At 43.4% G+C, this 22,829-nt stretch overlaps 1 long non-coding RNA gene across 1 annotated transcript; it reads left to right on the top strand.

Moving 5' to 3' along the window:
* Positions 1–15,582: 15,582 nt before the first annotated feature.
* On the top strand, positions 15,583–19,872 carry LOC138641778 (uncharacterized). Its single transcript, XR_011313944.1, has 3 exons — positions 15,583–15,632; positions 16,637–16,794; positions 17,735–19,872. It is a non-coding gene; the product is annotated as an uncharacterized lncRNA (long non-coding RNA).
* Positions 19,873–22,829: the final 2,957 nt, after the last annotated feature.

Below are 22,829 nucleotides of genomic sequence, written 5' to 3'. Positions count from 1 at the left end.
GAATCTCTCCTTAATATTGGGTTATATGAAGTTGCCATATGGCAGAGTTTTGGTAATGCTTGCCAGAAGGTCGAGGAGAATGGTAGTCAACTCGGAGTTGGCTTAACCAGGCAGTGGGTCCATAGGATCCCTAATACTCACCATTAAACCCTATATGGGGATCTGGACTTTACTGCAGTGTGTTCCTTGGTCACAAATCGTGGAGTAGTCACCCACTGGCAAGTTAGCCGATAAGCAAGACGTGGTCACAGAGGGACCTGAATGAGGCTGAATTTAAATATCCAGCAGAAGGACAACTATTCAGAAAAGCAGGCAAAGAAGAGGTCAAACAATCCAGAAGTCAGTAGCAAGTATATAGACAGATATTGGAAGAATCCAGACGAAGGGTCAGGATCACCGAACCAGGAAGCCTAGCCTAATGCCACACGGACGTGTGAACCTGATGGATTTGGACGATTGAGATTTGGATTGGCTTGGCCGACCAGCTGGACGCTCTGATTGTCTGATCGGCAGAGTACTAGAATAGGTAACCGTGCTCATTGTATACTCCTCTAGCAGTATTCTCTCCAACCTAACCATGGACTCTATTGTGGTGGAAGCTGGTGTGAAGTGACAGCACAGGACAGCATCGAGTTAAGCACATTACAGACATGTTACATTGTAATCTTTGGCACTGGAGTACTGAGCAGTAATCTTCTGCCTCTTCCAAAATGTCAATCCAAAGGTCATAGGACCCAAAGTCAGAAGAGCAACGGACATTGGTTCGCCATTGCAAGAAGTCATAGCTAAGCATTTAGCTACAGCAAATAAAATAAAACCATCCAATGGTCTCGGAATACCACATGTGGGTCATAAAGGAAGGTTTAGCGTTAGGTTTTACTAGTGGCCATCAAGTTTATTCAAGTGAAAGGTATGTAAGATTTGGAATGTTCGGAACTTTTGATGGCCGCCTTGGAATCCCAGCCATTCTACAGCCACAATGGGGAAACATTCAACCTGCAGGAGAAAGTCAACATACCTTTGATAAAATTGTCACACTCTGCCAGGGAGCCTCAGGCTGTCAATTTGCATATACAACTGACCTTTATGTCTTCATGATTGCCATCTGCTGTAGAAGGTGAAGCGGAGTGTGGCCAGTGACCCACCAGAGTCAACCGGCCGCAGCACCTGCATGTATGGAAGGAGAGGTAGTTATCCTCCTTGCAGTTGTGCCCCGGAAGAGACTGTACAGGTAGGAGAAGGATGCTTTCCATCCGTTTTCTGTGGCAAATGGTTTGAGGAAACATGGCTGACTACTTGAGCTTTGTGAAGGAATTTGTGTTGCTAATTGCAACATTCCACCATGTGGTTTGGATATTACTTGTAGTTGGGGAGGACGGCGATGGACATTACAATGCTCTGTTGAGCATAAGTTTGGCCAAAGTTATTAGACAAGTTACCTTTCAGATTGCTGGTGCAGGAGTCGCTGTCAGGTATATGACCTTGCTTAGTGCACCATCTCCATGTGAAAAGAGCAGGTTGGAGTTGTGGCCTACCTGCCGAAGGGTCTAACAGGTGGGAGATGGAGTCTTTGAACATGATGCATTTAGGATTAGAGCCTGAATAAATCCTCAAACACAAGCTGGTGTTGCATCAGGGTCAAAAGTAAAAAGAGAAGTCACTACAGAAAAGATCATTGTTGTCACCTTTGTTGGATCTGCTGCTCAAATAAGGTGACCCTATAAGGAGGAGAAACAAGCAAAATTAATGTCATCCCGCATGGGCACCTAATCATATAAAGTCATATCATTCTTGAAATTGTTCCATAAAATGAAGTATTTCACCCGGAAATTAATTACAATCACACATTTTTTTTTGTTATACACATATTTATTTATTTTGTGTGAATTGTAGCAACACAAAAAAAAACTGAAGAAAAAAGACAAACTGGACAAAATTTCATACAAAACCTCCAAAATGAGCAGGACAAAATTGTTGATACCTTTCCAAAATTGTGGTTAAACAACTTTACTTCAAGAAGATGATGCTTGATCAATGTCACCTATGGCAAGTAACAGGTGTTGGCAATATGAAAATCATACCTGAAACCAGGGGAGAAGGTGTCTAAATTTTTGCCTTGTGTGTCTGTGTGTGCCACACTAAGTATAGAGAACAGAAAGAGGAGAGGAGAACTGCCTGAGGACTTGAGAACCAAAATTGTTGAAAAATATCAACAATCTCAAGGTTACAAGTCCATCTTCAGAGATCTTGATGTTCCTTTGTCCATTGTGCGCAACATAATAAAAAAGTTTGCAACCCATGGCACTGTAGCTAACTTTTTGTCTATATTTCTATTCAATGAAATAACAAAACATGAATACGGTTATTGCAATCATTTTCTGGGAGTAATACTTTATTTTATGGGACAATTTCAAGGGTGCAAACACTTTCGACCATGACTGTATATGTATTCCTTATTTATGCTACAAGCCGCTTTTAAAAACTCCCCCCTAGTGTCATCTCTAGTCCTTTCCTGCACCTTACGTGGAGAGCAAACCAATGTCGTAAGGCCGATGTGTGGGACCAGTGACCCCACCTGTGTACACACCGGTCTGACTGTAACAGAGCATGACAAAGTCATAAAATGAAAGCAGTAATGTACACAATTTATGAGGCCGGTTCTGCTGCTGCCTCACAGGAAACCATAAAGCGCTGTGTTGTGTGCAGCCTGTGTTTCATGATATATGCTCCGTTTTACATCTACCGACGAACTTGTAAGAACTTCCTTGCAACTTTCATTTCACTAGGGAAACATTAAGGGGCCCGTTATATTATGTGTTTGCTTCGGACGTCCCTCCGTTTCCTAGGCTGGTTGAGTCAAAGTTTTTAAGGAGTATAAATAAAGTTTAAATAGTTCTGAAAGAGAAAAAATATAATATTAGATATATAATATAAGGATGAGTCTGACATTCACATGATTAACTTTGCACAAAGAGCTAAAAAAAAACTGGGTTAATGCTGTTGTCATGCTGATTGACAACTGGCTCCCTGCAGCTAGGCAGCAGGGAGCCGACTGTCAATCAGCGCCACGTCAACAGTGCGGAGCAGAAGAGAAAGAGCTGCTCTGTCAACGTGACATCACCCGAAGCTGCAGAATCACCTGCAGGGTCGGTCTAAGCGAGCAGAGATTGGTGTTGGGTAGGTAGTTAGCCATGAACTAGGCCTTATAAAGACAAGCCGAACATCCACCATTTTCTATAGGAAGATTGCATCAAAGAAAACTAGATATTTAATATGCAATGTACTTGCCTCATTATTAGCTCATGGTCCAGTTACAGAACTGCTATTTCAATATTAAAATATAGTTCATCCTGGAAAAATGAGCATATAAAAAGATAGGTTAAAAAATGGAAAGATGATGACATGCTGGGGGTCAGCCGAGCTAAGTGTGAGCCGTAAACCTTCCCTGCCCTCAAGGAATCATAAGAACAATTATAGATGGAAACGTTTAGGTATTTTAGTTATTTAACCTTTTTTATTTTCAAACTATTTGCTTATTGCTGCCTTGTAAGAATGATATTTTTTATATTGAAGCTTAAAACTTTAATAAGTTTGGTCATTGTATGCTCTAAAAAAAATCCATAGCTTTTCGGGGAGTGAGCTGCCTTTTGACTGTCAGACACATTACATTTTTTTTGACTATGCATTATGATACTTTGTCTGCTTATGTAATTGAACTCACCAAGAAACTTGCTAACATCCATTCTCGAGTTTTTTCTTCATTGCCAGATCCAGTGTCCGGTACGCACTCCTTGAAGCCAGGAGACTGGGTGTTGGTGAAAAAAGTTTGTAAGGAGAACACCACTCGATCCCAGATCTGATGGCCCTGTCCAAGTGCCGCTGATGACACCAACCTCTGTGAAGCTGGAGGGAAGACCCACTTGGATCCACGCATCGCATTGCAAGAAAGCTCCCCGACCAGAAGTTGACACCCAAGCCAGAACGATGTTGTGGATGCCCTGCCTGACCGAATAGATGACCTACCTGATAAAGAATACACTACACATGCTATTGACTAAAGGTACCGTCACACTAAGCGACGCTGCAGCGATACCGACAACGATCCGGATCGCTGCAGCGTTGCTGTTTGGTCGCTGGAGAGCTGTCACACAGACAGCTCTCCAGCGACCAACAATCCCGAGGTCCCCGGTAACCAGGGTAAACATCGGGTTACTAAGCGCAGGGCCGCGCTTAGTAACCCGATGTTTACCCTGGTTACCATCGTTAAAGTAAAAAAAACAACCACTACATACTTACCTACCGCTGTCTGTCCCCGGCGCTCTGCTTCTCTGCTCTGGCTGTGAGCGCCGGGCAGCCGGAAAGCAGAGCGGTGACGTCACCGCTCTGCTTTCCGGCCGCTGTGCTCACAGCCAGAGCAGAGAAGCACAGCGCCGGGGACAGACAGCGGTAGGTAAGTATGTAGTGGTTGTTTTTTTTACTTTAACGATGGTAACCAGGGTAAACATCGGGTTACTAAGCGCGGCCCTGCGCTTAGTAACCCGATGTTTACCCTGGTTACCAGCGAAGACATCGCTGAATCGGCATCACACACGCCGATTCAGCGATGTCTGCGGGGAGTCCAGCAACGAACAAAGTTCTGGACTTTCTTCCCCGACCAACGACATCACAGCAGGGGCCTGATCGCTGCTGCCTGTCACACTGGACGATATCGCTAGCGAGGACGCTGCAACGTCACGGATCGCTAGCGATATCGTCTAGTGTGACGGTACCTTAAGAGACTGATTGCAACTAACCCCCGTTAGGGACAGATCTCCTGATCGCCCATTTGCGAAAAGTCTGTACGGTGTAGGGCAAAAAGGAGTTCTAAAAGCAAGGAATTTATCAATCAGTAACCAATTCAGGAATTGTTCCTTTTTTTGGGAAGTTTTTGCAAGAGTTTTTTTTTTCTTTTACCGAAGATTTTTTCTCCTTAATAGTTTTTTTTTTTTGCAGCCTTTTGATTTGGGCAGTGCCCAGTTTTTAGCAAATTTCATCAGGAACAGTTTTAAAAAAGTGACGTACACTTTCTTGTTTTGTTCCAAACGTTGTTCAATCTCTCTTCAGGAAAAAGAAAAAAAGCACTCGAAATAAAAAGTGGTATTGCCATAGAAATTAATAGGAAGAGTTTTTCAAGTATTTTTAAACAGGTTTTTGAGAATGATTTAGGAGAAAATCCGCTAAAAAATCCTAAAATACTCTCTGTGAACATAGCCTAATGGTGAAACCTCCGTAATACGACATACAGTATGCTGGAATATTCCCCAAATATTTTTCTCACGGTTTCTCTCCCTGTGTCTCAGTGTGGGCACAAAGGAGTCTATAGGTGCCGTGTTATGTAGGTTTATGAAAAGGATCTGTTATATGGCAGATTATAAAGCCTAAAGGACAATTCTATGCAAATGTAGAAATGTTCTTATAGTAGAGATTGATACTGGGCGATAAAACATCTGGGGTGCGGCTGCCAAGCAAACAATCGGCTCTTTCATTTCTGGCAGGCTGGTGCCATTTCCCTGCTTTTTCTGCTTTCTCTGGCAGTGTGTGACGTTATAGTGATAGGTGATGCAGGGCGCCATTTCTGAATAAATGGTTATAATCTATATCAGAAAGGTAAATTTCCATGACGTGTATTCTTGTTTTTTGGTTTAACTACTCGGATGGTCCCCGATGCAAAATTTGGACCTCCCCCCATGTTGGTCAGATGTTTGGGCACTAGTAGCATTCTAAATCCTTTAAGGGTATATGTGTTGCCCCCTCTCCCTCATTATGTAGATGCTGCACTAATGTCTCCCATCATGGGTCCTTTCCAGGTATATATCCCCCATCCTGGACCCCTTCTTGGTATATATGATCCCCCATCCTGTTATATATGTCTCCCATCCTTGGATATATGTACTGCATCCTGGTATATAGTGTATGTCCCTCATCTGATATACATGTCCCCCATCCTGGGCTCCTTCCTGATTATATATGTCCCCCATCCTTGTATATATGTACCGCATTCTGGTTTATATGTACCGCATCCTGGTATATACTGTATGTCCCTCATCTGATATACATGTCCCCCATCCTGGGCTCCTTCCTGATTATATATGTCCCCCATCCTTGTATATATGTACCGCATTCTGGTTTATATGTACCGCATCCTGGTATATACTGTATGTCCCTCATCTGATTCATCTCTCGCCTTGACTACTGCAACCTCCTGCTCTGTGGCCTCCCCTCTAACACTCTCGCACCCCTCCAATCTATTCTAAACTCTGCTGCCCGACTAATCCACCTGTCCCCCCGCTATTCCCCGGCCTCTCCCCTCTGTCAATCCCTTCACTAGCTCCCCATTGCCCAGAGACTCCACTACAAAACCCTAACCATGACATACAAAGCCATCCACAACCTGTCTCCTCCATACATCTGTGACCTCGTCTCCCGGTACTTACCTACCCGCAACCTCCGATCCTCACAAGATCTCCTACTCTACTCCCCTCTTATCTCCTCTTCCCACAATCGTATACAAGATTTCTCTCGCGTATCACCCATACTCTGGAACTCTCTACCACAACACATCAGACTCTCACCTACCATCGAAACCTTCAAAAAGAACCTGAAGACCCACCTCTTCCAACAAGCCTACAACCTGCAGTAACCACCGATCGACCAAACCGCTGCATGACCATCTCTACCCTCACCTACTGTATTCTCACCCATCCCTAGTAGATTGTGAGCCTTCGCGGGCAGGGTCCTCTCTCCTCCTGTACCAGTTATGACTTGTATTGTTTAAGATTATTGTACTTGTTTTTATGTATACGCCTCCTCACATGTAAAGCGCCATGGAATAAATGGCGCTATAACAATAAATAATAATAATAATAATATACATGTCCCCCATCCTGGACTCCTTCCTGATTATATATGTCCCCCATCCTTGCATATATGTACCGCATTCTGGTTTATATGTACCGCATCCTGGTATATACTGTATGTCCCTCATCTGATATACATGTCCCCCATCCTGGACTCCTTCCTGATTATATATGTCCCCCATCCTTGTATATATGTACCGCATTCTGGTTTATATGTCCCCCATACGATATACATGTTCCCCATCCAGGGCCCATCCTTGTATATATGTCCCCCATTTGGGCCCATTTTTATATACGTTTCCCGATTCTGCTCACCTTTTCCCTCTCCCATGACGCTGTGTCCTCTTCTGTAGACACCACAGAAGCCAGCGCCTTCTGTGTAAGTGAGAAGTAGTGAATGATGCCACTGCCATGCACAGCCTATGATGGGCTCACCGACATCAGCTGCTGGTCTCTGATTGGCTGGCGTCATGTATTGTAGTGCAGGAACCCGGCGGGTCTGTGCACCACAATACACTTCAGCTGAATGTGCGTCCGAGGATGAGCATACAGCTGAAGTAGGAAGTATATGATGGCATCGACAGACCCCCCTTCCGCACAGGCCCAGTTGCATCCTATGTGTTACTCCCCTGTATGTCACCAATAAATTCCTTAGTGCTGTACAAAGCTTGTCCTCACTCACATGAGTTCCTGTTCTCCATAGGACTAATAATCTCATTTCCCCTCTCTCAAGAGTCACACTCGGGCCAATTAACTTATCTATTTTTGTTGTGCAGTTGGAAAACATCACAAACTTGCATGAAACATACAATGCCTAAAAGAGGACCCCAGTACTCCATGGAATGAATACTAACAATTGAGCCACTGTTCTGACCAATGCTATGATTTTGAACAACTATGGAAATTTTGCAGCATATTTCAATTTGGAGAGCTACATAAATAAATGTCTGTTTTCCCTACACCTGTAATTACTCCCTCTAAGCTCCACTAGAGGGAGCTAATCAACTAAACTGCATACTATTTATACATGGACTCAGTAATAAGACAGTCTGCAGAAAGCTACTGAGCTCCCCCTAGTGGTGACGGAAGTTAACCATCATGTTATTCTATAAATTGCACCTGTCAGCTGATTCAGCATTTCAGAGTAAGTATCATTTGAAAATTCTGCCAAGTCTTTTAGGTGACTGACAGATCTCTTCTTATGTTCATACATGGGAGAGACCTGTCAATCACCTAGAGTGGTGCGAAGCTAGACTGCCCTCATCTCTGGCTATGGTTCCTTTCCAGATCTTTAAAATGTACTCTCCTCTGAAACGTCAGAGGAGAAAAATACACCTGTATGCAATCGTGCAGCCAGTCTGATTCATGCCACCTGTTTCGGGCAGCTGGAGTCAGCTCACAAATTCTCTTTAAATCTATATCTGTGCAGTAGATTTGGAGCTCTTTTTCAGGGAAGCATTACTCCGATTGCTATAAAGATATACCGTACTTAGACATAATTCAGCACAGAATTTTCACATGATTATAAATTGCAGAATTTTTTTAGGGCTAAAATGGAGTCAATCCCCACAGCAGTTAGCCATGAAAAATCATTTTTCAGAGGATAGGTATGATTTCTAGAATGGGGTCCCGTGACCCCTCTCCTGTAAAATTTGAATCACTCCCATAGACTATGGAAAAAGTATTTTCGCTCTACCCATTGGCAGTGATGGAGGTGAAGTGCTTGACTATCTCCATTAGTACTACGTACACTGAAAGTAACTTACATTCATGATCAATGCACCCTTCAGGCTGGCACCGTCCTTCTTTGAAACAGTTGGAGGCCCCACAGAGATCCCATGGTTTTAACTGATTGTATGGATGAGTGCTAAGTGTTTTTTCAGGGATTTTCTACTTTAAAAAGGTGTCCTAGTCTGAGCTAGTTTTCAATTATCCACAGAATCCACCAATGACCAGAATGGGGGACTTGTATCCATCATTCTCACCTTGTTCTCCCCTGGCCGCAATACCATGGCTGGGAAGAACTGAATGAAGCACCAGGTCATGCTTGTGTTAAGCCATAGCACTCCTCTCTACTCCTTGTTGATAAGAAAGAAGCACTGGAGAACAAGTCCCTGACATTTGGTTAGACCGGCCTCGATCAAACGGTTATCACCTACTCGGTAAATACGTTTTAACCTGCTTAAACTGAACTACGCCTTTAAATGGGTTCATCGTTGAAAAGAAATGATCACCTCTCGATAGGATAGGCGATAACATACAGATCGGTGTGAGAGCGATAACTGGGACTCCCGCCGATTGTCGGAATGGGGCAATTGTATCCCTGTTAGAATGCCTGACTGCCGCTCCATTCATTCTCTTCAGGACTGCTGAAAAAGTTCAATTTTTTTTAGACATCCCATAGAAAATGAATTGAACAACAGTTGGGAATGTGCATTGCCGGAGATAATATTACCCCATTTTGGGTATTGGTAGGACAAGTGGTCGGACCACTACCGAACTAGTCTTGGACTAGGTGGTTGTTTCTTTTCACCGAGCAACCACTTTAAAAGGTAAAATGTCTTTTTCATATAGTTGTCCTATCTATAAACAATACAGTAGGTATTAACACCACAAGAGGAACCTGGCTGACCCCATAGTATTGCCCAAAAACTCCACCAAGGAGATTCCCGTAAAGAATCAAAACCTTCCGCCCCATAATCTCCGCTCTGCCGCCTGGAATGTAGACGACCTGAGATGCCTGTTGTCGCAACCCCGGGAATCTCGCCAGATAGCTGCCACTTCACTTAAGATGATCAACCCTCTGTGTATAAAAAGTCCCCCTGAAAATAAAGCAACACCAAGAAAACAAGTTTTACTTCTTAAGTCCCTGTTGCTAGGACCACTTTTCCGTTTCCTTACAGTTTTATAGTATATTTTATTCTTTCCATTTCATTTTGCGAGCTGGAGCCAATAGTTACAGCATCTCGGCCAAGTATTCATTAAGGGGGTTTTAAAGAAAATGGATTTATTGCTTCAAAAAAAGTCATTGGCAAAAATGCAGGACCGAGCCGGAGAAGAGCCAAATTCCAACTGGCCCGAGCCCCGCAATTAAAAGCAAAGGGATCTTATTTTTTTCAACATTTTTGGCTGAGAACATGTCATTGTAACAGAGCTGAAAGCAAGAATGACGATGGAGCCACAGATGCCAGGATCAGACACGGAGAATATTATTTCTCGTAATTAAAATCTGTCATATCACCAAGTACTATAGAAAATGTGACAAGGAGATGTGTAATGGTGGATGTGGTAGATATAAAAAAGATGGGATGGATAGATAGATGATAGATAAATAGATAGATAATAGAAAGATAGTAATAGATAATAGATAGATAGAATAGATAAAAGATAGATAGTAATAGATAATAGAAAGATAGTAATAGATAGATAGATAATAGATAGATGATAGATAGATAATAGATACATAATAGATGATAGATAATAGATGATAGATAATAGATAATATGTAGATAATAGATAGATGGTAGATAAATAGATAGATAAATGATAGATATATAGATAATAGATAGATAAAGATAGATAGATAATGGATAGATAACAGATAAATAGATAATGATAGATAATAAATAGATGATAGATAGATAGATAATAGATAGATAGATAATAGATAGATTATAGATAGATGATATATAGATGATAGACAGATAGATAGATAGATAGATAGATAGATAGATGGATAGATAGAAAGATAATAGATAGATAATAGATAAATAGATGATAGATAGAAAATAGATAGATGATAGCTAGATAATAGAAAGATAGATAAATAGATAATAAATAGATGATAGATAATAGATAGATAGATAGATAATATATAGATAATAGACAGATGATAAATAGATAATAGATAGATGATAGATAGATAATAGATAAATAGATAATAGATAGATAGATAGATAAATAGATAATAGATAGATGATAGATAATAGATAGATAGATAGATAGATAGATAATATATAGATAATAGATAGATAATAGACAGATGATAAATAGATAATAGATAGATGATAGATAGATAATAGATAAATAGATAATAGATAGATAGATAATAGATAGATAATAGACAGATGATAAATAGATAATATAGAGATAATAGATAGATGATAGATTGATAATAGATAGATAGATAGATAGATAGTAACGCGGTGGAGCTCAGCCAATAATGTAGGCTTAGTGCTTGTTCACATGCTGCATTTCTTCTACTGAAAAAAGTGTAGTGTTTTACAGTACCTACCAGAGTGAATGTGATTTTTGAAATCTCATGCACATGTATATTTTACATTGTTTTTCCTGCCAACCCTCTGATTTTTGCTGCATAAAAAATAGCTGAAAATACTCTTCAATTTCATAAATTTAATGTTTGCACATCTTAGCACTTACAGAGGCGGCTGAATGCTTTCATTTCTGTATGAGGCAATCAGAGCAGCTTGTACCTGTTCTCACTTGCTGTATTCTGTTGAGATGCTGCTAGTTATTTTTTTCCATAGATAGACAACGCTCTGCTGACTTCCCTCCGGAGCTTCATGACATGTGCTTCCATAACTGAGCAGCCGCAGGCAGCCGTACATCACCATGCACAATGCTGGATGGAGCGGTGTAAAGCCGCCACCCCTGGGCTCTGGAGGAGACGTGTTCTGTGCAGTGACGGGTCGCACTTCTCTATCTGATGTAGGAGTCTCGGTTTGGTGATTCCAGGAGGACGTTACCCCCTGACTGCATTGTGCCCCCAGTACAGATGGTGGAGGAGGATAATGCTATGGGCTGTTATCAGGGGGCGGCCTCGGACCAGACAATACGCGTCCATGCTCTTTGCACCGCTGCCACCAAGAGTGAGGTCCAGTATTTCGCCCAGAGTGAGGTCCAGTATTCGCCAAGAGTGAGGTCCAGTATTCGCCAAGAGTGAGGTCCAGTATTTCGCCAAGAGTGAGGTCCAGTATTTCGCCAAGAGTGAGGTCCAGTATTTCGCCAAGAGTGAGGTCCAGTATTTCGCCAAGAGTGAGGTCCAGTATTTCGCCAAGAGTGAGGTCCAGCATTTCACCTAAAGTGAGGTCCAGTATTTCGCCAAGAGTGATGTCCAGTATTTCGCCAAGAGTGAGGTCCAGTATTCGCCAAGAGTGAGGTCCAGTATTCGCCAAGAGTGAGGTCCAGTATTTCGCCAAGAGTGAGGTCCAGCATTTCGCCAAGAGTGAGGTCCAGTATTTCGCCAAGAGTGAGGTCCAGTATTCGCCAAGAGTGAGGTCCAGTATTTCGCCAAGAGTGAGGTCCAGCATTTTGCCAAGAGTGAGGTCCAGTATTCGCCAAGAGTGAGGTCCAGTATTTCGCCAAGAGTGAGGTCCAGCATTTCGCCAAGAGTGAGGTCCAGTATTTCGCCAAGAGTGAGGTCCAGCATTTCGCCAAGAGTGAGGTCCAGCATTTCGCCAAGAGTGAGGTCCAGCATTTCGCCAAGAGTGAGGTCCAGCATTTCGCCAAGAGTGAGGTCCAGCATTTTGCCAAGAGTGATGTCCAGTATTTCGCCAAGAGTGAGGTCCAGTATTTCGCCAAGAGTGAGGTCCAGTATTCGCCAAGAGTGAGGTCCAGTATTTCGCCAAGAGTGAGGTCCAGTATTTCGCCAAGAGTGAGGTCCAGTATTTCGCCAAGAGTGAGGTCCAGTATTTCGCCAAGAGTGAGGTCCAGTATTTCGCCAAGAGTGAGGTCCAGTATTCGCCAAGAGTGAGGTCCAGTATTTCGCCAAGAGTGAGGTCCAGCATTTCGCCAAGAGTGAGGTCCAGTATTTCGCCAAGAGTGAGGTCCAGTATTTCGCCAAGAGTTATGTCCAGCATTTCGCCAAGAGTGAGGTCCAGTATTTCGCCAAGAGTGAGGTCCAGCATTTCGCCAAGAGTGAGGTCCAGTATTTCGCCAAGAGTGAGGTCCAGTATTCGCCAAGAGTGAGGTCCAGTATTTCGCCAAGAGTGAGGTCCAGCATTTTGCCAAGAGTGAGGTCCAGTATTCGCCAAGAGTGAGGTCCAGTATTTCGCCAAGAGTGAGGTCCAGCATTTCGCCAAGAGTGAGGTCCAGTATTTCGCCAAGAGTGAGGTCCAGCATTTCGCCAAGAGTGAGGTCCAGCATTTCGCCAAGAGTGAGGTCCAGCATTTCGCCAAGAGTGAGGTCCAGCATTTCGCCAAGAGTGAGGTCCAGCATTTTGCCAAGAGTGATGTCCAGTATTTCGCCAAGAGTGAGGTCCAGTATTTCGCCAAGAGTGAGGTCCAGTATTCGCCAAGAGTGAGGTCCAGTATTTCGCCAAGAGTGAGGTCCAGTATTTCGCCAAGAGTGAGGTCCAGTATTTCGCCAAGAGTGAGGTCCAGTATTTCGCCAAGAGTGAGGTCCAGTATTTCGCCAAGAGTGAGGTCCAGTATTCGCCAAGAGTGAGGTCCAGTATTTCGCCAAGAGTGAGGTCCAGCATTTCGCCAAGAGTGAGGTCCAGTATTTCGCCAAGAGTGAGGTCCAGTATTTCGCCAAGAGTTATGTCCAGCATTTCGCCAAGAGTGAGGTCCAGTATTTCGCCAAGAGTGAGGTCCAGTATTTCGCCAAGAGTGAGGTCCAGTATTCGCCAAGAGTGAGGTCCAGTATTTCGCCAAGAGTGAGGTCCAGTACTTCAGCTCCTTCCATCACATCGGTCAGTGTGCAGTACTTTGCTGTGATTTGTATGTACATCGCTTTGTGGTTGTGATTTATGTGGCCGGGTATTTCCAGAACATAAGCTGCGCAGGTGATGCGGCAGATGTGGGGTATTATATAACAGATGGCACCAGTCATAATGGGATATTGTTTTTCCTGTTACTATGGTGCTGATATCATCAGGTTACTCAATAAGATATCATATACTTTGTTCTCACTTTTCCTTATCTTTTTTTGTGTTCTTAGTTAGATAAGCTTCATTTATTTGTGTCTTTATAGCAACCAAGGTCTGTTCTCTTCGCAACCAATGTTTTGGCGATAGAGGGTGTGACCACGTCCAAAATGGCAACGATAACGTACACCAAATTCTGTGCTGTTAAATGTCACAATATATTAGTGATGTTGGCAATGTAGAGACATTTAAGTCCCATCACCAGTCCCACTCAGACACGCTCTAAATCCTGCCCAGGAGCACACCTAAATTGGGTGAAAATTTCCAGGATTTGTGCCTTGAGACCCATGAGATTCCCGAAACTTTATATGGTTCTGCACAGCACGTCCTGAATTATTAGGGAGCTATATGCATCTGTACCCAGAGAGCTCCCCCTGGTGGCGGCTGCAGGCATCCTGTATGTCAGTATTTGCTGCGCTGTAAACTAAGCCTGCCATGGGGGAAAGTGTCTAACCTTCAAAATGCAACACATTTATCATGCCATGTGTGCCACTTTGATATACTTGATGCAGTTTCTGCCTGTCTGGAACAGTTTTATGTTATATTAAAAAAAAAAAAAAATTGCCTTAGGCTATGTTCACACGTGTTTTAGCAGCGTTTTCTGTTCTGCAGGCACAACATGCTCTCTTGGCAGTTATGAAGTTGCTTGCATGTTTTGCTGCTTTTTTGGTGCATGCATTTTTGAAACGTTTATTTGTTGCAGATTACATTTGTCATTTGTCTACAGTACGTTTTTAATAATGTTAGTTTTATTCACCAGAAACACTGCAAAGAAGCTTCTTTCCTATTGCTTTCCGTGGGTGAAAACAAAAATGCTACAAAAACAGAAAGGATTGACAAGCTGCAGATTGAAAAAGCATTGCAGTTTTCCAATTAAGTCAGGAAAAAAAAGAAGCGCGTGCGTGAGATTTGTGAGATCTCATAGCTTTTGTTGGTACTGTACAAAAGTAAAAGCAGCTTTACATTTGCATTAATACTGCAAAAAACGGTGACAAAATTCGCCCAACTGATAAATTGGGGCCTTGGGTTAACAAAGTGAGCTTTGTCATCTCAGTTGTTGCCTATGCAGAGCGCAGCAGCCAATGACAAACTCATCTTCGCTGCTGCAATCTGCACAGGCAGAGACAGTATTAGAGGGGTGGTCCACAACTCGGAAAACCCTTCTGAATCCCCATGTTTCCCCAAAGTAACATAAGAACACCTATACTCACTTCCGGTGCCAGCGCTGTTCCAGCGGTGTCGGCTTTGGCTCTCTCAGGGCTCGCGTGACATTGTTATGTCATGCAATCACTGCTGCCAATCATCGCTGGCTTAACTCTCCCCTCCTTCGAATAAATCAAGAGACATTCAGATGAAGTGAGAGAGCAGCTTCAGCTCTCACTTCCTCAGGAGAGGCCAAAGCCGACACCGCTGGAACAGCGCTGGCACTGGAAGTGAGTATAGCTGTTATTATTTTACAGGGGAGGGGGGAAATAGGGATTTAGAAAGGGTGGACAACCCCTTTAAATCATGCGCACAACTCACATTCTGCATTGTGTTCTCTATCTTTCCTCTCATTCATTTTGTGAGAGGTGTGACAGGGACCAAATTTAAAAAAAAAAAAAACCTCAATAATAATAACTTCACTTTTTACATACTTTTTCTAACCCTAAATATGGTTGGGGTAATAAAATAGCTACATATAAAATGTAACACATAAATATTATAAAAATGCATACCTTATTATTTTTAATATTTTAGGCCAAAAGAAATAAACGAGATCAAAAATCAGAAAAACAAAGAACAAAAGGGTAAAGTAATAATTACAGCAGTATTTTTATGGGCTTGGAGGAGGACAAAAAGTTCATCACTGGACTTAGGGAAAGAAACGACTCGAAGTGATCATAAGTCAGGGGGTGCAAAGATCTGGTAACCCACGCTTCACCTGCCTTAGTGGCCATTGTTTCCCACGTTTCACAAACCCTGAGCATCGGCTCTCGCTTCGCTCTTGCTGTCCTGGGTCTCACGTAAGTAGCAGGTAAACAGGATTGGAATGCGAATACGGTTATTATTAATTCATTGCATTGAAGAGGAAGCTAAGAAAAGAAAATATACTTTCGGGTGGGTCTCATTCTTCTGCTTACATGAATTCCTCGCTTTAGGGCTTGGATAGGTGAATGTGTTCTGTGTGGGCGTCAAGAAAATGTATGTGCAGGGAGTGTAGCACAGTATAAATTTTTACAACTGGGAATGGCCCGCTAACTGTTGTAAATGTGCCGAGATGAAAGCGCCCGTTGTCATGTGCCGGTCGTATTTCATCACGTTGTGGATTTAAAAGGATGTTATAGTTTTAGGAAATAAAGGTTATTTCTGTAATAAAAAAAAGTCACCAATATATTTTATATTGTAGCTCTGGCAGCATGTTTGGGGTCGTTGTCCTGCTGGAAAGTAAACCTCCACCCCAGTGTCAATGCTTTTGCAGCCTCTAACACGTTTTCCTCCAGGATTGCACTGTATTTAGTTTCATCCATCTTCCCATTAACTCTGACCAGCTTCCCTGCCCCTGCTGAAGAAAAGCATCCCCACAGCATGAGGTTGCCACCACCATGTGTGACAGTGGGGATGGTGTTTCCAGGGTAATGTGCAGTGTTAGTTTTAAGTCACACGTAACATTTGCATTTAGCCCAAAAAGTTCTACTGATCAGAGCATGTTCTTCCACACGCTCGCTATGTCCCCTACATAGCTTTTTACAAACAGGTCTTCTTATGGCTTGCTTTAAAAAAAATGGCTTTCTTCTTGTCACTCTTCCACAAGGGCCAGATTTGAGGAGTATATGACTAATAGTTTCCTGTGGACCCCACCTGAGCTGTGGATCTCCACAGCTCCTCCTAAGTGACCATGGACCTCGGCTGCTTCTCAAATGAGTGTTCTCCTTGCTTGGCATGTCAGTTTAGATGGGCGGCCATGTCTTGGTAAGTTTTCAGTTATGCCAGACTCCTTCCATTTTTGGATGATGGACTGAACAATGCTCTGCGAGATGTTCAGAGCTCGGGCTATTTTGTTATATCCTAACCCTGCTTTAGTTTTCTTTATAACTTTATCCCTGACCTGTCTGGTGAGCTCCCTGGTTTTCATTATGCTGGTTGATCCTTAGGCTGTGTGCACATGTTGCTGATTTTTCGTGTTTTTTCGTGTTTTTTCGCGATAAAAACGCTATAAAACTGCAACAAAAAGCATACAATATGCATCCCATCATTTTAAATGAATTCTGCATGTTTTATGCACATGTGTTTTTTTTTCCGCGAAAAAAAACGCATCGCGGTAAAAAACGCAGCATGTTCATTAATTTTGCAGGTTTTTTGCGGATTTCTCACTATAAAATGCATTGGGAAATGTCCGGAAAAAAACGCACCAAAAACGCATCAAAAACGCACCAAAAACGCATGCCGATTTCTTGCAGAAAATTTCAGGTTTTTCCCAGGAATTTTCTGCAAGAAATCCTGAAAATGTGCACATAGCCTTATGTTCTCAAACCGCTGAGGCCTTCACAAAACAGCTGCAGTTATACTGAGACTAAATTACACACAGGTGGACTCAATTTACTAATCATGTGACTTATTAGGGCAACTGGCTACTCTGGATTTTATTTAGGGGTATCAAACTACAGGGGGCGGAATACAAATGCACGTCATCATTTTTGGATTTATATTTTTAAAATAATTTCTCTGCATATGTTGACAGCACCAAATATTTAGAAAGGAAAGCTAAAAAGTGAACTTTTTAAAAAAAAAGTAAAATTACTAATTAACCAATGGGGTACAAACAATGACAACAAACGCATTTTTTGTCATGCATTCCATTAATAATTCTCACAGACGTAAATAATATTTATTCCAAAACTTTGTTTTGCAGTGCAGACTGCGAGGGCAGCGACCTCTGATCTGTGATGACATCCATTCCACAAGAGTTCAGCCTGGAATGTTGAGGACATTCTTTCCTAATTGCTTGTCCCACAGCACAGACCTGCCAATTCATCCCCTGCCCCTCACCTAATGGCTCCAGACAGCAGAAAGCAGCAGAATGACAAATCCTCCCTGTTCCAAATGGAACAAATTGTCAGCAGTCTCTGCGTGCTTTACCGACCACAAATCATCAGCGGCTGCAGAGAGACTACTTATGTCATTTATTTTGTTGCAAATGATATTTAAAGAACTTACTAATTTAGGGAGCAAACATGGTAAATTAAGGCCCAAGAAAACTTAAAGAGGCATTTATCCTGCTTTAGAGCCTGCGCCCTTGCCTCCCAACCTGCATTCAATGGGAGGGTCCTGGATTGTGGACACGGTACCACCATCTTGGCCGCCCTCTGGATGACGATACAATAGGGGAGAAAGGAGCCTTCAGCTCACTGCTCCGCCATACTATGTGGGGGATCAAAGAGGAAACTAATCTGAGGCACTCTTTGTGTTTGTGGAACTTACCAGGAAATAAATATATCCTGGTACCGTGTTGGCCATTAAAAGGTATAAACCACTGAGGACTTTCAATTCTAAATATTTTGGAACTTACCAAACATCCCTAATGTGTGCTGGGTGCTTACTACTGTGACGAGGCGTCCTTTATCTGAATGGTGGCAAAAGAGACAACATGAGGAAGCATGAAGGAGGCTTCATCACCGTGTGGGGAGACACTAAAGGGGCCTCACTACTCTGAGCGGGGCATTACTATTGTGAAGGGGCACTAAGTGGGCGTTCATACTGAGAAGGGTCACTAAATAGACATTAATACATTGTGGGGGGCACTAATAGGACAATACTTAAAGGGGCATCCATACTGTGAGGCTTACACTAAGGAACATTACTACTGTGTGGGGTGGGCATTAAGGGGTATCACTACTGTGAGGGGGCATCCTTACTGTGAGGGTTCACCAAAGGGGTATCATTACTGTGATGGGCATTAACATTGTATGGGGGGAGACACTAAGGAGAACATTACTACTGTGTGAGGAGACACTAAGGAGAACATTACTACTGTGTGAGGAGACACTAATGGGCATCACTACTGTGTGAGGAGACACTAAGGAGAGCAGTACTACTGTGTGGGGTGGGTGGAGCGCCCCCAGACACAGGGCCACGAGTTCTCGGTACCGGGCCTCTCTAGTTCGGTTCTGAGGCTATCACGGTGGCTAGACCCGGTCCGTGACCCTGCTAAGGGGCGTCCAGTAAAGGGATTTGTACAGTCTATCAATGGTTCGTGACGCCACCTGTGGTGTTCGGTCAGGGGGACCGACGCTGCTATGGGGTCCGCTGGGGTGATAGAATGGCAGCTGAATGGTATACCTTCCCACAGGTGAAGTATGTCCCCAGGGCTTCCCAGTAAGGTAGATGGTGATGGTGTGAGGTGCAGGCAATAACGAGGACACAAGGTTGCAGTCTCTTTACCTCTTTACTGAAGACTTCAGGATCCTCAATCCAGAGTATGTTTAACAGGGCTCTCAGAGACCGGCCGGTCCGATGGGCACATCCAGAGTTTCCCTCGCAGATGGAAATCGTTGCCTACCAATAGCGCCTGTGTGTTGTAGTGCTACCCTGCTGAGCATTCGGAATAGTCCTCACAACTGCTGTTCTCATTCGTTCATTCTCTACATCTCTCTCTCTCTCTCTCTCGTTCTTTGGTTCCAGATGTTACTAGTTTCTAACATCCCCCAGGTATGTTATGGATAGGACGCCACCCGTTTGACGGGAAGGCTTGGAGGTCTTCCGGGACCCTAGAGACGCCCCTCTCCCAATGTTGCCCCCTATGTCTTCGTAGGTGTAAAAGGTAGACAGCCAACCTATAATCAACTGTCCAGCGGAATTTGAAGTAAGGCCTGAAGTCAGTTAGTCCTACGGTGATCCGGCCACCGACTACGCATCTCAGTAAGATGTTGCCTTCCTCTCTCGGCACGACTCTTACTGGCTCTCCTTTGTGCTGATCTCATTTACACTGTTCCACAATATTCTTCCCCTCTTGTCTCTCTCTTAGGATACCGCCGCAAGGTGTGCAGGCGCGGTTCCGTTACGTTCTGTTCTGTCGCTAGGCACCTGCCAGGTTCCCACGCCTGACAGGATCCCCCCTGTGCCTTCTCCCTGCAACACCCCCTGCCACGGGATGTTGCCTGGTTCCAACCCAGTCAGCTTCTGACTAACTTCCTCCCCTGCCCCTAGTTTTACCAGTGTGAGGAGTGGCCCAATAAATAAAGCCTTTTGCTCCCCCTAGTGGCCGGAGTGTGAATTGTAATGTGTTCTGGTGATACCTGGTCAGGAGAACTCTTTAGTGCAATCAGACGTACCGCTGCTCCCCTTAGTGGCAGAGCGCTATACTGCAACGACCAGGTCTCTGGGGCGCTGCATGGGCACTAATGGGCATCACTACTGTGTGGGGAGACACTAAGGAGAACATTACTACTGTGTGAGGAGACACTAAGGAGAACATTACTACTGTGTGAGGAGACACTAATGGGCATCACTACTGTGTTAGGAGACACTAAGGAGAACATTACTACTGTGTGGGGTCGGCACTAATGGGCATCACTACTGCGTGGGGAGCCCCTAAGGAGAACATTACTACTGTGTGAGGAGACACTAATGAGCATCACTACTGTGTGAGGAGACACTAAGGAGAACATTACTACTGTGTGAGGAGACACTAATGGGCATCACTACTGTGTGAGGAGACACTAAGGAGAACATTACTACTGTGTGAGGAGACACTAATGGGCATCACTACTGTGTGGGGAGACACTAATGGGCATCACTACTGTGGATATCGAAGGGGGTGTTACTGTGGAGGCAAAAAGGGGGAATCACTACAGTGAGGGGGCAGTAATGGGACATTCTTACTGTGTGGGGAAATGCGAAGGGGGGATCACTGCTGTATGCTGGCACCCAAGGGACATAACTACTGCATGGGGAAACACTAATGAGGTATTATTACTTAGTGGGAATACAAGGGGTCATCTCTTGTTTTATGAGGCACTAAGGTGGATCTATTCTTATTATGTGGGAATTTACCATGTATGCATTTATATAGATGCCATAAAATTTAAAAGGAGCTGTATAAACCTGTCTGAAGTCCGCACCTCTAGTGGTGGCTGTAGGCAACTAGAAGTTTATTATATAACTCTATTGCTGTACATGGGGCTGAAAAACATCTGGAGCATTAAATTGTGAAATTACCCAACATAAAATTTTGGACTTATTTAACTAAATTGACAAAATTATAACGATAATTTAAAGGGGCGGTCCAGTCTAAATCTATAAGTCTGCAGTCACTCTGTGTGACTGCAGATTTATGAACCCCCCAACTCACCAATTCAGACCTTGGAACGGAGAGTATGCATGAGTTATACATACCCCCAGTCGGTGGGTGTGGCCCCACTCCATACACTTGTATTGAGCCGAGGCTGCTCCCCGACTAGTGACGTGGCTGGCCAGTGGGCGTGGCCGACTACTGGGCGTGGCCTTGCTCCATACAAGTGTATGGAGAGCGAGGCCGCCCCCACCGGACAGTAGGTATGTATACCTCATAAATACCCGCGGGTCCCAGGTCTGAAACCAGGGACTTCAGACTTTTTTCGGTTTAGAACGGACAACCCCTTTAAGCCCTTTACTGTTCTGAGCAGATAACACTGCTATGCTATGTAGGCATTAGTGATGAGTGAGCGTGCTCAAATAAGGTGTAATCCGCCATGCTCGGGTGCTAAACGAGCGTCACCGGCATGTTCGAATAATATGTTTGAGTCCCCGTGGCTGCAAGTCCCATGGCTGTTCGACAGCCACCACACATGCAGGGATTACTGAGCAAACAGACAATCCCTGTATGTGTTGTACCTGTCGAACAACCACGAGACATGCAGCAGCGGGGATTCGAACATATTTTTCGAGCACACCAAAGACACTCGGTTAGAACTCGAACATGCTCAGATAACACCTATTCCCAGAATGTTTGCTCATCACTAATAGGCCCCATAGTTAATTGGAGTATTCAGCTTGTGTTACCTATGGGAGACATTCTGCTTCCACCATTGTGTATAGGGACACTTTGCTGACCATAATAAGGTCATTCTTACTGTATTTATATGTGATATCTGTACTGTATGGTGTTATTTTTTTTTATTTGCACAGCACTGCAGCATTATTTATGAGTACAGTATAGCGGTTTTAGTTGTCTGTACATTATGTTGATGTAATCTTTCTACTTCCATTTCCTATTTCAATTACACAATGCCTATCATGGGAGCAAATTCTAGAAATTAAGAAAATGTCATTGCCTGATGTATTTAACTCATCGTGGTCACATGAATAATGTTGTTTTTCAGAACTTCTTGTCTTTTAATCACACAGGACTTTGTGACCCCCATTATCTGGATCAGTGGTGCTTTAACCGCTGAGACCTCCGCTAATCTTACATTTAATTAGTACCTATTCAACGGGCAGGTGATAAATGTTGCTGGTGGGATACTTCTTTTACTATATCTATAATAATAATAATAATAATAATTTTTATTTATATAGCGCCAACATATTCCGCAGCGCTTTACAAATTATAGAGGGGACTTGTACAGACAATAGACATTACAGCATAACAGAAATACAGTTCAAAACAGATACCAGGAGGAGTGAGGGCCCTGCTCGCAAGCTTACAAACTATGGGGAAAAGGGGAGACACGAGAGGTGGATGGTAACAATTGCTTTAGTTATTCGGACCAGCTATAGTGTAAGGCTCAGGTGTTCATGTAAAGCTGCATGAACCAGTATGTAGCAGTACAGACACAGAGGGCTAATACTGCATAAAGTGTATGAGAACATGATGCGAGGAACCTTTTTTTTTTTTTTTTATTATAAATAGGCCACACAGGGATCGTTAGGTTAATGCATTGAGGCGGTAGGCCAGTCTGAACAAATGAGTTTTTAGGGCACGCTTAAAACTGTGGGGATTGGGGATTAATCGTATTAACCTAGGTAGT

Source organism: Ranitomeya imitator, chromosome 6 (assembly GCF_032444005.1).
Source record: "Ranitomeya imitator isolate aRanImi1 chromosome 6, aRanImi1.pri, whole genome shotgun sequence".
In the NCBI taxonomy this organism is placed as follows: Eukaryota; Metazoa; Chordata; class Amphibia; order Anura; family Dendrobatidae; genus Ranitomeya; species Ranitomeya imitator.
This window is presented reverse-complemented; position numbering and strand designations above follow the sequence as displayed.